This window comes from Mastigoproctus giganteus, unplaced genomic scaffold, assembly GCF_048544385.1.
Source record: "Mastigoproctus giganteus isolate SK-2022 unplaced genomic scaffold, ASM4854438v1 scaffold_15, whole genome shotgun sequence".
In the NCBI taxonomy this organism is placed as follows: Eukaryota; Metazoa; Arthropoda; class Arachnida; order Uropygi; family Thelyphonidae; genus Mastigoproctus; species Mastigoproctus giganteus.
Window position 1 is genome coordinate 7,733,799 of NW_028328292.1, and position 17,772 is coordinate 7,751,570.

Consider the following 17,772-nt stretch of genomic DNA (forward strand, 5'->3'; position numbering starts at 1 on the left):
TACAAAAAGAGAGAGGAGACAGGCATGTCAGCAAGTTTTACCTTTCGAGCATCGTTGCCAGAATTAACTCTCCAGCTGATAAGCACGCTGCTGCAGAAGTTGAGGGTTGTGGAGATTTAGAAGGGGTTTTTTCCAACACATCGCAAAATTTCTCTGCAGCTGCGGAATCGGCACTGGCAACTTCACCCCATGCTTTAATGTTTTGAAAACCAGCGCAATGCTTGAACCTATTAAACCACCCGTTACTTGCCACGAACTTGGCTTGGGATTTGCCATACTATCCTTAATATCTTCATAAATACGTCTTGCTTTTGCTTGAATGGCCATTGGACTCAGAGGCACTTGCTTCTGAATCTGATTTTCCATCCATATTATTAATAGCTTTTCCATCTTTGATATAGCACCTGAATGCTGTTTTGTGATCACTATTGATCTTAAATGTTTTGATCCTTTAACATGTTCTTTTATACACGCACTGTCTCTTAAAATAGCATTCACTGTTGAAGCAACAAGACCTAATTCTGTGAAATACAAATGACAAACTTTGTCCTGCTTTGTACTTCTTAATTGATCATCTTCATTTCTAAATCAATTTTGTTTTGATTCCTAGCACTGCCAGCACTTGCACTTTCTGTTGGTCCCTTACCCTTCACCATTGTAATAAGTAAATAGGAATGAAGAGAAGATTCTGAAAATTTGTTTTTTTATATGATTGAAGATTTCAGTGAAGGGGAGCTCATTTCACCATACTACCGCAACTTAAAATCCTACAAATTTTATTCTTAATTTTGGCATAATATTGGTATAACATTGGAGAAAAAAAAAAAAAAAAAAGTCTTGTTACCAAAAAAAAATTTCCAATTACCTAAGTCACTAAAAAAATGGGTGTTGCTCTTTAAAATAAATAAAACTGAGAACTCACTAGGCACTTGAGTAGCTGATGAACTTCCTGATGTACCCTTGATTCAGATCCCAGAACAAAATAATCAAGTATGTACTGTTCCAGTTCAAAAGGATTTGATTAAATTGGTAGATTCCCTTATCAGAGAATAGGTAATATTTTTTGTAATAAATAAAGGCAGACCAAAACCAGAGTATCTGCTAGGAGCAACAATTAGTGACGTCACCAACAGATCATCAGATTTTGAGGGAGGTAAAGAGAGTATTGTTATTCACATGAGAACTGATGATCTTAAATACACATGAACTGATAATTTGTGGGATAAATATAGGACCATGCTGAAAAAAATTGACGTTGGCTCCATGGAGCGGAAGGTGGATCCGTGAATAACATCATGTGAAATGAAAAAATACAATTTAAGCTTAATAAAATCAGTTTTATTTTATTCGATATTTTCATTTACAATCAACAATAAAGGTTCGTGGTAACTAAAGTAGGCTACGTAGTTGAAACAATTCAAACTATTAACATTGCAATTGAAGACCAAGTCGATACATGATTGACCATGCATAGTAGATTTTGTAAGATCTGATGCAAGTTTAAGATCGAATGTTGATTCCATGAAGTCAAGGAATGGAGCATTTTCAGGTTTCTTAATGTCAGTGGTGTTGAAATCACACACTAAAATTATTGGGATCTTTTGAAAGTTGAATTTCCTTACAACTTTAGGTATGTCTCCAAACTTTGGCATATAAATCGCTAGATTGGATATTAAGAAAACTTTAATCTGCTCCAATGTTGAATTAGGTGAGATGTAGAATGTTACAAGCAAAGTCTTCCGTTCATTTATTTCAACTTCAGCTGCACAAATGTCGCCGCAATTATCTGTATCAGTCATTTGCCATAGCAAGTCTGCATCCACGGTAATGAGAATATGTGGCATGCATATTGTCAATTCGACTTTATTGTATATCGCAACACCACCAGATCGCATAGAAGGTCTTTTGAATTGTGTGATACATTTGTATCCTCGAACATAAACATTTTCATCATTTTCAAGCCATGTTTCATTTAATGCCAACATATTCGATTCCATGAGAATTGGATTGGTTGCAATGTCTTCGCTATGAAGTTTTCAAACTCTGTGCATTCAACAATATCATTCTGAAACTCGACAAAGCAACTTGATCCCAAAATTGTAATGCAGTTGTAGAGAGTGTTTCCAAACAATGGTTATTCAAACGTTTCAATTCAGTTCGAAGATCTTGCATCTTAGGTGCATTACAATCGCGAGCATGGTAGAATGTAAGGTCATCTTTCTGATTTCTGATGTACAGGCCATCGATGCTAATAATTCTCGATGATGCAATGTATACCAGTTGCTGTTCGAGACGCTTATCATAATCGAATATGATTTCTTTGAAAGTTCCACCCTGAGATTTATGAACCGCCATGGCACAAGTTCAACCAAAGGAAATTGGATTCTTTTGCATTTAAGCATTTTGCTTTTGAAAGATACTTTGGTGGAATGTCTCGTAATCAGAGTCCAGCCAGATTTTAATACGCCATGATGCGACAATATGTGCAGGCGAGACTTGAGACGACTCTTAGTTCCAACATTCTTGCTTTCGAAATGTAACCCCAATTTTTTGATTTCTGTTTCTTCCATCTCAATGTGCTGTAAAGTTCCAATCGCTCCATTGACCAAACCATCTTCATGATCGTGTAAGGTTTTCCAGTGGATAGATGCAATATGTATGGCAAACCTCCAGTCTCTGCTAAGCTCATTTGATGGAGTTTTGTTTGCATACTAGTCAACTGTTCATGACTCTTGTAACTGGTGAAGTGATCGTCAGCTGTACAATTGATGGTGGTGTTTCCTTCCAACACTTGAGCGTTATATCGAACAACATCATTGTTACAATTAAACAAATGAACAGCATTTGGTACTTGTTCAATGACAAAGTAACAAAGTAGTTACTTTAACAAGTTGTTCAACTCTCGAAAACTAAAAACCCGATTTGAAATCTAGTTATATATCCTTGTGGAGCTCTCAAGGGCAACAATTTTGTTGCTCAGTTGTATGCAACTTGTTGCGTACAATTGAGTTTTCTTGGACGCATGAGTTGTACTTGTTGCATCACTGCACACAACAAGTACAGTGCGTGCCAAAATCTACAGCCCAGTGTTTGAAGTTATATTGTGAAAGAAAGAAAGGGAAATTGGACAGAAATGTGAATCTAGATGACTCTCTCTCTTGCATTCAGCCGCCGACTTTGGTGCTTGCTTTTCAACATTAAATTTGTGATTTTGTCGAAATCTTTGAACAAGTTTAGTTGATGTAACTTTCGGCATCGCGTCACAACTAAACTAAATGAAACACAACCACACTGCTCGACAAATGTGAAGTAACTGAACAAAGTAGTTACTTTAACAAGTTGTTCAACTCTCGAAAACTAAAAACCTGATTCGAAATCTAGGTATATATCCTTATAGAGCTCTCAAAGGGCAACAATTTTGTTGCTTACTGTTTTTGTCTAACATTTATAATTTTCAAGATATTGCGAAAACAAACTTGAAAATGCTCGAATTTTTCAACTCTTTCAACTTTACATTGCTATTACTCGGGAACCATAAGAGCTACATCAAAACTGTTCTTAGATGTTAAAACTAATTCATAGATTAATAGATGTTAAAACTAATTCATAGATGTTTCCTACTGAACAATTTTGTCACTTACTGTTTATATCTATCTATCATAGTTTAGAAGTTATTGAGAATGAAAGTAACCAAGGCGCAACGGTAAATGACCAAAATGTGAATTTTTAGTTTTTTCAAAAAAAATGATATTAAATATCAAAATTTCTAATTTTTTCTTGCATATTTGTCAATGGCATTATATTGTTGTTGTTGTTATTTGGTTTTTAGGAGCATTAGCAACTAAGGCCATATTGCTCCGGGGATATGCAGTGGTCATTGCCTGACCTTTCCGCATCCTCCATATTTGGTGGTCACGGGCTCGAACCCCGGTCTAATCAAGAAGTGTGTGCTACGCACTGCTGCTCCTGCCCACCTGGCTACAGAGGCACCGGGGCATTATATACTTGACAGAATAAGTATAAATTGTTTATATTATTGTCTATTAGACATTTCACTTTTCATGACAGCCTGAGTGCCATAGGGTACCCCCAGCATAGATGTTATTCGCGTCAAAAGGTCACTAGTAGGTCAGAATGTTTGTGTTTTCAATTCTGTTCAGGCATGATAGAAGGAACTATATGCTGTGAAAGCCTTGTGCATTTAGAAGAACTAGGGGTGACACAATGATTATGCACTGAATTATCTGTTGACCCATATATCATAAGTATGAATTTTAAATTAAAATAGGACAATGTGTACATAAATCAGTGACTCCAATCAGTGGGAAAGAAAAAGACAGCTAAGTCCATCTTTAATTACACACATTTACATTACATTCTTCTAAAGCTGCTTTGCATTTGAAAATCCAATTACATACCCTATCTCTTTACTTCCATTTTTGTAGTTAAACATATTGTTATTGCTATTCACCATTTTCTTCTATTAATATGTTACTTTATGTATTGGGATTTCCCATACATAGATGTCATATTTTCACATACTTTCAGAATCTCCTTCAGCACTTGTATTTTATTTATAAAATGAGAATGGTAAACGACAATAACAGAGTGAATAAATAAAAGTGCAGATTTCTTTATTTCTTTTTTTCTTTTTTTTTTTTGTTAAAGATTATGCTGTAAAATATATGAGATCTATTCAAAAATTATTGAGATTATTCTTATTATTCAAGGTTGATACAACAGAGTACATGACAACATAGTGTAATGAAAAGTAAAGAAAAGACATTAGTCTTTTCTGTACTTTTTTGTAGTAAGCTGTTGCTTATAGCAGTCTGTTATTGTCAGCTGATAATGAAGACATGTTTTTACATCTCACCATATTTAAAAAAAAGTCATAATTTACTGAACAACAGGTGTGCTAAATTTTTCTTTTGAAAATTGCAGTTGAAATATTTGATCTTAAATTTTACCCCAGGGACTCACATCTGATGAGTATGGGCTTGGCACACCCAGAGTCCTTAGCTGGATATCATCATTCTTCTCTTTCATGGTGATTCCTCTCTCTCTCTCTCTCTCTCTCTCTCTCTCTCTCTCTCTCTCTCTCTCTCTCTCTCTCTCTCTCTCGGCGCCTCCGTAGCCAGGTGGGAAGGAGCAGCAGTGCATAGCACACGCTTCTTGATTAGACCGGGGTTTGAACCCGTCACCACCAAATACGGAGGATGCGGAAAGGTCAGGGAATGACCACCGCATATCACGGAGCAATATGGCCTTAGTTGCTAATGCTCCTAAAATCCAAATAACAAACAAACAACATCTCTCTCTCTCTCTCTCTCTCAGGGCAACTCAAGAATTTTTTTTGGCTTACTTGCACCATATGGCTAATAATAATAATAATAATAAAAAATAGCATATGAGGACTCTACAATTGGACATACATAAGCAGCAGACAGCACGGCATTATAGTTTCAAAGAGGACAGGAACTCTGACAAAACTGTGCAGAAAAATGGTCATTTAACAACATTTTTTGACTATGAGAGTGATGTCCACCATGAATATGCTCCAGAGGAACAAACAATTGATGAGTTGTATATTAAATTTCTGAGATGCCCTCAGGATGTGATTCAAAGAGAAAGTCCAGAAAATTGGAACCTCAAAGACTTGTAACCTTCATCATGAGCAATTCTGTGTAAGATGATGACATGGAATTGGTTAAATTGGAAACCCCTGTCTTCACCAGTTATGACTCCATATGACTTTCTTTTGTTTCCTACAGTGAGAAAATAAATTTGATGATGAACAAACAATAAAGAGGAATAAAATACATCAGCTTTTGGCAACTTTGAAACCTGCTTTCTAGAAATGCTTCCAGGAGTGGAAAATTATTGTACTAAGTGCAATAATTTTCCTTGGACGAACACTATATCAAAGGGGGGGGGTGAAATCTCTGGAAATTGGGTGGCAGGGCCTGCCAGAATAAATAACTATACTGGGTGTACCTGGTCTGCCTCCACGAGGCCAAGTGTGGGCAACAATGGGTCCCATTAGGGGCCCAATGGCTAAAAGGCCAGATGAACAATAGTACAAAACATTACACATATACACGATCCATACACTTTTAAATCTCTAGCCTTTACAGTATACTGTATCACACGACAATGTATACTATGCGGATGTATACTACGAGATGGGGGGAACCCCTGGTGTTGTCTGACCCAAAAACACTTTACACTTTATATCAAAGGGGGATTGAGTCATTCACTCCATAAGTTTGCTTATTGTTGTTACTTATATAATTATTATTTATATCAAAGCAGTTTGGATTTTTTTGAAGACCTCATACTTTGGACATAAATATATTTAGTTATGGTAATTGCTTACAATTTTCTTTTATCTAAACTGATGCCCAGTGATTTTGGTGGATGAGAAGTGAAGTCCAGGCAAAGCCCAGATACATACCCACATACTCATGATAGGTTGGTCACAAATAAATTATTTTACTAATATAAATGAACTTTGGTATGGAACATCTACAGGGGAAGGAGAGGGACAATATCCTATGATTACCATTGTTTGCCTTAAATTACAGCCACTTTAGTGTAGAGTTAGTGGAATATCCCCAGTTTTTAGAATGTACCCAGAAAGGTGACTCACAAGAATTGTAAAGCAAATTACATACTTGAGATTACTCTCTTTCCAGATCAATATTGTACACATTACATAATGATCTCTCTTGAATAGTCAGTGTTGACATAGCCCTTTACCACTATGATGACTGCTTTAATGTGAACAAGAATGGTGTAAGTACAGTAGAAAAATACAGGCTTGAACTGAAAAGAAACTTTGCCTTCATAAAAAATTGCTCTAGTATTGCACTGCTTTCAAACTCATTTGTTTGAAATTACTGGGTAGTGCGATTGACAGATTAGCCTTTTAAAGAAGGTGACATTACAACTCAAAAGGTTAATCTGCTCCATTGCCTTACCATTTTATATAAATGGCAGATTAACTTATCAGAACAAATAACATTGCAAAATGGATATAATTTATTTGAAAGTAATGTATACCTGGGCAATTTGTTGTGGAGGAAAAGTTTTTTCTGCTGGTAAAAAAAAAAAAAAAAAAAAAAAAAAAAACCATAACAGGGAGCAAAAAAACATAAGAGAAACATGTTTTATTTAAGTTTTATAATCTATTTATATTTTATTTATTTTATTGTTATTTATTTCATCCCTGAAAATACAAAGTGGTGTATGTAAATTTTCAGTATTAGCAGTAGCATCTTTAGTATTAGTAGTGGCATATGTTCCGCAGGTGTTTCCGTTATAGTGTGTGCTTGTCAGTCAACATTCTCTGTGAACCACTCAGCTTCCGGAAAGATCAGACACTAATATTTGCATCCAGAAAACCTGGGTTTCATATTATTGTTTAGCGATTGATATTAGGACAAGCTTGCAGCATCGAAGATTGGGTTGTGGCAACACTTAGCATTAGCATTAGCATTAGTAGAGGCATTTGATGCAAGAAACCAAGCTTATGCAGCATCAGCCAAAAAAATTAAAGTAAAATAAATAAATAAAAAATAACCACTTCCACTTCACCCCTCTGTTCGTTCGAAATACCTGTCCAGCCGAGCCTTAAACTTATTTAGGCTATCAACTTCCACAACAAGGGAGGGAAGTCTGTTCCACCTACCAACCACCCGCTGGCTAAAGGCAAATTTCCACACATCTATCCTATATCTGTCTTTCCTCAATTTGAATTTATGCCCTCTCAGGTGATTATTCTGAGCGAGAGGAAGAATCCCATCAGCATTGAGCATGCTCAAACCATTCAATGCTTTATACACCTCTATCAGATCGCCTCGCTGGTGCCTAGTCTCCAGACACTGTAATTTGCAAAACTTAAGCCTTTCTTCGTAAGAGCACCCCTTTGTTCCATTCACTAATCTTGTTGCCCTTCTCTGTACTCATTCCAGCAGCTCTACATCCTTCTTGAAATGAGGCCTCCAGACCTGTATACAGTACTCTAGGTGTGGCCTGACCATTGCCTTATACAAGGCAATAATCACCTCCTTATCCCTGCTAGAAAAATTCCTATATATCATTGACAATACACCATGAGCTACTCTTGCAGCCCGTCTGCACTGCTCAGAGAACTTCATATCTGCCTGCACAACCACCCCCAGGTCCCTTTCATTCTCTACCACTGTCAGTGTAGTACCACAGAGTTGATACGTTGCTCTGGGGTTGCTGTTTCCCATGTGTAGTACTTTACATTTGTCAATGTTAAACTTCATTTGCCACCTCTCAGCCCATCTGCTCAACCTTTCCAGATCCTGTTGCAGCAGCAGCATAGTGTCAGTAGTGTCCTTGACAACCCTGCCTACCTTTGTATCGTCTGCAAACTTCGACATTAAGCTTGATATACCATCATCAATATCATTTATGAATACAGAAAACAATAATGGACCCAACACTGAGCCCTGAGGGACTCCACTAATAACATTAGTCCACAATGAGCAGTGTCCATTGATTACCAGTCTCTGTCTTCTCCCCCTCAGCCATCCCTTTATCCACAGCAGCAATTTGCCTCCAATGTCACACTGCTCCAATTTGTGCAGCAGTCTTCCATGTGCAACAGTATCAAAAGCCTTTCTAAGATCCAAGTATATAATATCAAAGTTATTCCCTGCATCCAGTTCCTTTGTGACCGCATCATAGTATCAAATCAAATTGGTCAGGCAAGACTTCCCCTTAACAAAACCATGCTGTGTCCGAGCTATAACTGAAGTCTTGTCTAAATGATCCTGCAGTGCCTCTTTAACTAGTGCCTCCATTAATTTTCCTGGAACAGAAGTTAAACTCACAGGTCTATAATTGCTTGTGTCAGCCTTTGATCCTCCTTTGTGAATTTGGGTCACATTTGCACATCTCCAGTCTGCGGGTACCTCCCCTGAGTCCAAGGAAGCTCTCATAATTATGGCTAAGGGTTTACTTACTTCCTCTGCTGCCTCCTTTAATATAACTGGATAGATCCCATCCACCCCAGGTGCCTTTCTTGTGTTTTTCTTCAACAGTTTCTCCTCCACTTTACTCTCAGTTATTACAAGATTCTCTAGCTTACTGCTAGAGTTGAATACACCCCTGGCTTTCCCCTCGCTAAATAACTCCTCGTGTGTGAATGTTGATGCAAAATATTCATTTAGTTTGTTAGCTACCTGAGCAGGATCATCAACAGTTGACCCATCGATATCAAGTGGACCAATCTGATTCATCCCCTTCCTTCTAGAGTTTACATAAGTAAAGAACTCTTTGCTGTTTTTCTTTGCATCCCTTGCCAAAGATTTCTCGTACTCTGCCTTCGCCTGCCTAACCCCCTTTGTAACTTGGTTAAAGATCAACTTGTATCTATCATACGCTTCTGTGTCATGTGTTAATTTGTATGTATCCCATGCATGTTTCTTCTCTGCCATATGCCTCATCAGTTCATCTGACATCCATTTAGGCCTAAACCTTGAACAATATTTCTTAGTTGGTATGTAAAGCCTAGTAGCTTCCAAGATAAGTTCTTTGAATGCTTCCCATTTTGCATTTGCTGTTGGTAACATCATCAGTTGGTCCCACTGTATAGAATTTAAATACTGTCTCAGTCCATCGTAGTCGCCTTTACGAAAGCAATAACCCTTCCCTTTACCCCTAATGTTAGTTACCTCTTTGAGTAAATCCCACTTCAGCACACTGTGATCACTGCCACCTAGTGGTTCGTTTATCTGCAGATTCTTAATGCATGAAGAGTCACTGCTGATAATCAAATCAAGAGTATTCCTCCCTCTAGTTGCCTCCCGAACATGCTGATGTAGAAAACAATCATCCAATAAATCCACAAAAGCCTTGCTAGTGTGTGAGTGACCAGCCCACAAATTCCAGTCAATATCTGGGAAATTAAAATCTCCGATTATAAGACTCTCTGATTTACTGGCCCACTCTATTTCCTTGTACAGTTTCTTATTATACTCATCAGAGTCATTAGGCCTATAGCACACTCCTACTCTCAATTTTGATCTCCCAATGCTTATGTCACACCATACTGACTCGACACTGCACTGTCCTGCGATGTCCACTGGCTTCACTTCCTTGGATTTTATGTATTTCTTAACTAATAGCATAACCCCTCCTCCCTTCCTATCCAGTCTATCCTTTCTGTAGACGTTGTACTCCCCAAATTCCAGTTCTGCATTCCTTATATCTGTGTGACACCACGTCTCTGATATCCCAACAATATCTGCCTTTGATGTTTTGAGCAATATCTCAAATTCATCAAATTTATTTACTAAACTCCTAGCATTGGTGTACACGCAAGTATACATGCACCTATTTCTAGTCTTAGCTACCCTAACACAACCCATGTGTTTACTTGTACCGCAATGACTCCCAGCAGTCTCTGAAATATCCTGAATCTTGTTTTTCGGGCTTCTGCTCATTCCAATAGAAGCAGTGCAAGAATCTCTTTCACCTCTGCCAGTGGCTACTGTTAATCTATTCGTCTTTGTATCCCCCCAAGTTAGCAGTTTTCCGACCCACCTAACACTGTCTTGATAGCATCAGCAAATATTCTTGCACCCTTTCTATTTAAGTGTATCCCATCCCTGTAGAAGCAATCTCTCCTGTTAACAAAGGACACTTTGGTCTCCTTTCTATGTGATTGGTCTTCAAAGCACCGCATAACTATGGTTTTTCTTCAACAATTTGTTCAGTGAGTTATGTGTAGCAGAGAATTGTCACAAGGCAAAATCAATAACAAAACAAGGTTTATTAAACATACTAAATTGTACAATTAATCATTAAAGAATTGGTCATGATTTGGGTAGCACTTGTATAAGACTGCTTGGGTACAAACAAGATAGCAGGTTAAAATATTGCTGATATTGGTGTAACAAATTAACAGTGTTCTTCATGTGGACTCTTCCCACATTGTTCTCACAAGTATCCAAAATGATTGGTGCCTGTCATAACATACAACTGTTCTAATGCTAGAATAGGGAAATATGTCAACTTAACAGTTATAATTAGTATTTTGACAACTAGGTTGATAAGTCACATTATCTGTTAAATCCTAATTACTAAGAGTTGATAAAACAATTGTCAGAATGTGTCCATGAGAAGAGAGGTCCGTGAATAAGGATAAAATTAAAGGGGGGGGGAAAGTAGGATTAACTTTGAGTAGTCGGGTTTGGTTTATTCTAGAAAATGCTAGTCAACTTACCTACAAATTTCTGTTCTTCTTCAACACTTCTGGATTCGCCTCTTCGCTCCATAAGTACGACTTTGGGGATATCTGTTTAATCGACAATAACTGCTATCTTCCTTGGCTTTCTTTATCTGATGCTCTTCAAGGCTCTGCTGACTACACTTGGCTCTAGAAAATCTCTTCAAACACAGAAAACCTCTTGAATCTCATCAAGAACTCTCTAAGTTTCTGGGATCTGCTCTCTCACTCTGAAATCTAACAAATCTCCCTCGTCTCTCTCTAATCTCTCTCTTTCCTATCAAATCTCACCAAAAATCCCCCTGCCTGCTATCCCCTCTTCAAAAATATACTTCTGCATCCCCTTATCTGAGTTTCCCATGACCTGTTCTGATTTCACGGGTTAATTACTTGGGGCAGAGAATAAACCTTAGGACCTGTCATTTATTGCAACTGGACACTGCTAAAAAATGATATGTTATGTGGAGAAAGGAAATCCCATATTTGTATAGGGCAGTTTCTTTTGTTTTTCTATCCCGGTTGTCAGACATAAATTGATTCACTTCTACGCACGGAATTTCGAAACGACCATCAATGTCTTTATAGGGTTCTGATTGCATAAGAAATCATGTTTCTTGTTCTGGTTACTCATCTTTCTCTGACAAAAGTCTCATTCTCCCTTCGCCGTTCTTAGGGTTATTATGTGTTCGATGCTTGCCCGTTACTATTAGGAGAACGACCTGACGTCACTAATTGACTGGCACCTTAACGGTGGTATAGCATTTCAACGACCTCATCCCCTGGGGCGATATTGATTGCACGTGCGAAAACGAAAGTGAAACGCAGCTATCTCCAAGGGAGTGACAAAATCCTAAATATAAAGGCCGTGACAAAAGTACAAAGTACAAAGTATGTTAAGGGTCAAACGGCACCAGGAATTTCTCCCATCTCCGCGAGTGTTCGCTGTATCGAGAGACAGTACTCTGTCAAGACCAGAGATTTAAAAGTGTGTGGATCATGTGTTGTGTAGTATGTTGTGCCCATTGTTCTTCTGGCCTATTGGCCGTCGAGCCCCTGATGAGACCCGACGTTGTCCGTACTATGCCAACGAGGAAGCTGGCCAGGTGTACCTTGAAATTTATTATACTCTGGCAGGTCCCGCTGCCTAATTTCCTGGGATTTCAGCGGCTGGGTCCTATAGAAAAAAAAAAAAAAAAAAAAGATAGATAATCGCGGTGGTATAATTGCAAAATCGCTATTAAGTTAGTATGTGGGGTTTGTTCCCCGAAATTACCATGGGATTGTACAGTAAACCCCCGCTATTCGCGGTATCTGTATTCGCGGTCGCTGATTTAATATAAAATGAAACCTAAAAAAATGTGAATTTTAAATCGCCGTGAACATTTTCCGGCATTAAATAAAACATGGGCTTGGCTAAAATCATCTTTCCCGATCAAAACAGTGCTCGGTGGGTGGGAAGTGACAAAATCGTGAGTGTGAATGTTTCTCGCTAATCCTTGTTCAGTATGTGCTATGTGCTTGTCATGGAAGGTTTCGTCGTTTCTTTTAATTTATATGCTTATAAATTGAATAAATTTATCAATTTATAAATTGATATGCTTACAAAAGTGAAAAATCTACCGTTTTGCAGTGTGTTAGTATAAACATACTTTTCGAGTGTGTTAACGGAAGAAAGTGACTTTATTGTGGACAAATTGTTTTCTAACCCGTACAAAAATATGGCTACGAATAACAAGGGAATTGTGAAAAGATCAAAGAAGGTGATGACATTAGAGAGTAAAATTGAGTTATTAGACAAAATTTCTAATGGTGAAAGTGTCTCGTCAGTGGCAAAACATTGTAAAATCAATAAGTCAACGGTACGATCAATCAAGAAATCAGAAGAAAAAACCCGCCGTAGTGTCCGTGAAAACGCTCTAATTGCTTCAAAAATTTGCTCTGTAACTCGTGATGTTAAATTAGAAAAAATGGAAAAAGCTTTAAATCTGTGAATAGAAGACCGAACTCAAAATAAAATTCCCTTAAGGTCACTCATCTTTCGTGAAAAGGCAAAACACCTTTATCAACACTTTAGCGAAACTGGTGATAGAACTGGCGGGATAAGTTTTTAGCTATAGCAAAGGCGCTGGATTGAAAGATTTGCTTGAAATTTCTAATATTACATTTAATATTAAATTGTTTCTTATTTTCATTTCGATTCCTTATGCTTGCATTTCACTACGTACTGTCTATGTACATAGTCATATTATGAAGGTACATATAATACATGCATAGACAAAATTTTAGACTAGTTTTTCTTATATATTTCATACTTTGGAACAAAACCCCTTTATTACTATGGGAGCCATAACTCAGTATTCGCGGCATTTCTCAGGAACGTAACCCCGCGAATAGCGGGGTTTTACTGTATAGGGCGTTTTGAAGCATAGAATACTTCTTATGGGCAAGCGAAAGGGCTAAAAATGAAAGCATTTTTATACATATTATGCAAGAAAGCAAACTTATATAGCATCAGCAAAAAAAAGAAAAAAAAACCTTCCCATTTCACCCATCTGTTTACTCCAACAGTTTGTCCATTTATTCCTTGAATTTATTTAAGCTATCAACTTCCACAAGGAAATTTGTTCCAACACTCAATCACCAGCTGTCTGAAGGCAAATTTCTAATACACATCTATTCTGCACCTGCCTTTCCTCGATTTGAATTTATGCCCCCTCAAGTGCATAGTCTGAGCAAAGAGGAAGAATCCCATCAGCATTGAACTTGTTCAAACCATTCAAAGCCTTATACACCTCAATCAGATCACCTCACAGGTACCTAGTTACCAAATGCTTAGCCTTTTTTGATAAGAGTATCCCTTTGTTCCTCCTCACCAATCTTTTTTTTTTTTTTTTTTTTTTGTTAGTTGTTGGCGCATCGGCTTCTGTGGCCATATTGCACCTCCCAAGGTTTTTGCATTTTCTACTCTGATCCAAGCCCGAGGTGGGATTTGAACCCATGACCTTTGGGCTGCCAGGCCAAAGGTCATGGGTTCAAAGGTCATTTTATCCACCCGGCTAGCCCAGTCGGCTCACCAATCTTGTCCTTCTCTGTACTCATTTCAGCAGCCCTACATCCTTTCTAAATTGAGACCTCCAGACCAGTATAACTTATATATTCTTTATGTTGAAGCCATTTTGTCTCCAGATTTGAAGAGCAAAATATGATAATGCATTATAGGTCTAGCTTTATTATTCATTAATGTTTCATGAAATCATTTGCATATTCATTCAAAAAAAATATACAGTAAACCCTCGCTAATCCGGTGACAGTTAATCTGGATGTCAGATAATTCAGATCAAAATATGAAAATTCTGTTCACAGTTGAGTGCTTTGAAAGACACACGGGATTTAGGAAGGCACATGAGTAACTCTCACTGCACACTGATTGACTGTGCAGAGAGAGAGAGAGAGAGATGGAATGTGTTGTTCAATATCACTGTTGACCCTGAGTCGGACGGATGCTATTGCTTATATCGCTTCATTTGCATACTTCTTTATACATATATATGTACATAAGTTAACATATTTTATATAATTATGGGTTCTAAAGAATTACAAAGTGAAATAAAAAGAAAACACTTTACTTTAACTATCATTAATTTGAAAATGGTGTTCCTGGGGAAAAAAAAAAAAATGCTGAAGAATTCAGTATTGGCCAACAGGGTGTGTCAGATATTAAAAAACGAAAAGAATCTATAAAGACATTTCCTTTAAAATTCGATGTGGGATTGATAAAAGCAGTGTATTGAATAGAGAGACATTTAAAAAAAGCCAAAAGAAGTTGCTGGAAGAAGCTGTATTTAAGTGGTATTCACAGCAATGATCAAGTTGCATTGGTGTGCAATGCCAGTGCCACCTGATAAATGTATAAAAAAACAAAAGGCAATTAACAACATAAAAACTATTGTCTTTTTATAGTTTTTAAATAAAGGCTCTACAGTGATTTTGTTTTATTTATTTTCATCAGCACTACCTATATCATTAAATTTCTATTTATTTCTGTTCTAAGCTTTTTTCTTTTTTTCTTTTTTTTTTTTTTGTCTTTTAAGGCTATCTTTTGCTTCATTAATCCGGATTCTCTCATAATCTGGATGACCTCTCCCCCAAATTACTCTGGATTAGTGAGGGTTTACTGTATATATACTGAGGTGGGAAACTGTGCATAAAAATCTCTAGAATATACATTTACATAGCTCAGACATTTCTTTTTAACAACGTCAGATACATTGCTTTGTGTTTCAGGTTTCAGTCTTATTTTTGATAGATATATTCAGTTTGCAATTCTATCAGGCAAATTTACATTATGGAAATGAAAATCTCTCTAAACTTATGAAATTTTGTTCCTAATGCCTTGGGCATTTAACTCTTATGCCTTGGGCATAAGAGTTAAAGAAATCTGACAGTGTAAACTTGTATAATATAGTTCATTGGGGGGAGGGTTCACTTCTAAATAGGAATTCTGCATACCTCGAGTATGCAGAATTCCTTGCTGTAATTGATGTTGATTAATAGATATTCCATTTCTGTAATGCTGTCATATTTAGTGCTACTGTGTGTGTGTGTGTGTGTGTGTGTGTGTGTGTGTGTGTGTGTGTGTGTGTGTGTGTGTGTGTGTGTGTGTGTGTGTGTGTGTGTAATTTTAAGACATTTTACAACTTAAAAGTTGAAATTATTCAGGAATTGTTTCAATTTACACTTCTTTGGATGGTATGACATAATAATGATATTCTTTCTTTTTCAGTTGGAGAACTGATAAAGACCTTTATCCAACAAAGTGTTACCTCTCTTTTATCTGCATTGACAGCAACTGTGATGAAGGTCAGATGGAATGCTTGCTATGCTTTGGGCAACATGATGAAGAATGTAAAATTAATAGAATCGGGCAACGTACTGCTAGTAAGTTTTCATTTTGTTAAAAATTAACAAATCCAATTCAAATGAAGATATTCTTAAACATGTAGTAATAAACATTCATAAAACACATTTCAGCTTGCCTTCAAGTTAGGCATTTTATAAACTATCGTTGTATTACAAATACAGTTAAAATTTTTATTAAATTCATAAACAATAAAAGTAAATCAAACTTTGCATCATATAAAACAAAATATGTGGTTTTATTATTATTTTCATTATTTTATTATAATGATTTCATAATTTTATTATTATTATGAGAATCTATGGCCTTCAAATTATCAGATATAAATTAAATTATGAATTATATTTTATGTAATTATTAAATAAAATTTGTCTCTTATGTCTGTTTTTCAAGAAAGGTTAAGGTTGCTATCAACATTTTGTTTACTCAAACTGTCTAAAGCCTTAAACACTGCAGTCAGATCTCCTCACAGGTGCCTAGTTTCCAGGTGCTGCAGTTTGCAGAAGTGAAGTCTTTTTTGTTAGGAGTACCCTTTTAATCCCTGAATAATCTTGCTGCTCTTCACTGCAGTTTACCCATTGCCTTATATAATGAGATAATCACCTCCCCCCCCTTGTCCATGCTGGCAAAATTCCTGCATATCATCAGCAGAACCCTCAGCTGATGAATGTAATTTTCCAAATACATTACCACCACACCCTTTTGGCATCTCTCATAATGTGGATATAACTTCGCAACCGTGATGGCTTGTTGTATTACCTGGGTACCTTCGCCCACTGATGATGAAGCCGCACAGCTTCGAAACGATCGTCTGGGTGGTGGTACCGCTGAAAATAAATAACAGTAGTCTTCTCTACTAGAGAAGCGTTATTTATTTGAAGTAATGCAATAGCAGCTGTCTCGTTGTGAAGGCAACCACATTATGAGATACAATTAAAACGATGCCCTCTACGCTACATACATAGTTCAAATATATGGGTTAACTGTGGTGTATTTACACCGATACTATATAGTTAATTATATCCCATGGATAACTCTCCCCTGCGTAACACAGATTCACTTAGCATTCTGCTTTTACAGCCCAGGTTAAGAACTCTAAGCAGAACACCTATACTATATATGTATATTCAAACATTTATATAGCAATACATCTTCATTAAATAACAGAATGGTACCCAAGAGGAGCTAGAAGAAATCCTGGAAGACAAAAGAGGAGATGGATAGATGAAATTCATGAGTTTGTGGGTAGTAAATGGATGGCCAGTGCTCAAAACAGAAGGAACTGGAAAGTTGCTGGAGAGGCCTTCATCCTGCAGTGGATTGAAAATGGCTGATGATGAATCTTCATTTGGAGCATAATATACCATAGGGAATTTTCTAAATGAACAGTGATAGTAACATTAGTGTTTTACCTTTAAATATTATTAGTTCAAATGTCATTAGTAAATGCACTGTTAAAATAAATAAACAGACATTAATATAATAATATAAAGAATAATAAACTGTGGTATATTATTTATATATGTATTTTGCAATAGGACACTGTTTTTGATGGATTACTTACTGCCCTAGACACATGTGGCAATTT

General features: G+C 36.8%; 1 protein-coding gene across 1 annotated transcript in view; it reads left to right on the forward strand.

Moving 5' to 3' along the window:
• LOC150074936 (HEAT repeat-containing protein 6) overlaps positions 1-16,155 on the forward strand; it is a 314,697-nt gene extending 298,542 nt beyond the window's left edge. The window contains exon 21 of the mRNA XM_090389386.1: positions 16,050-16,155. The gene's annotated coding sequence lies outside the window, so the exon portion shown is untranslated. The remainder of the gene's footprint in view (positions 1-16,049) is intronic.
• The last annotated feature ends 1,617 nt before the right edge of the window (positions 16,156-17,772 follow it).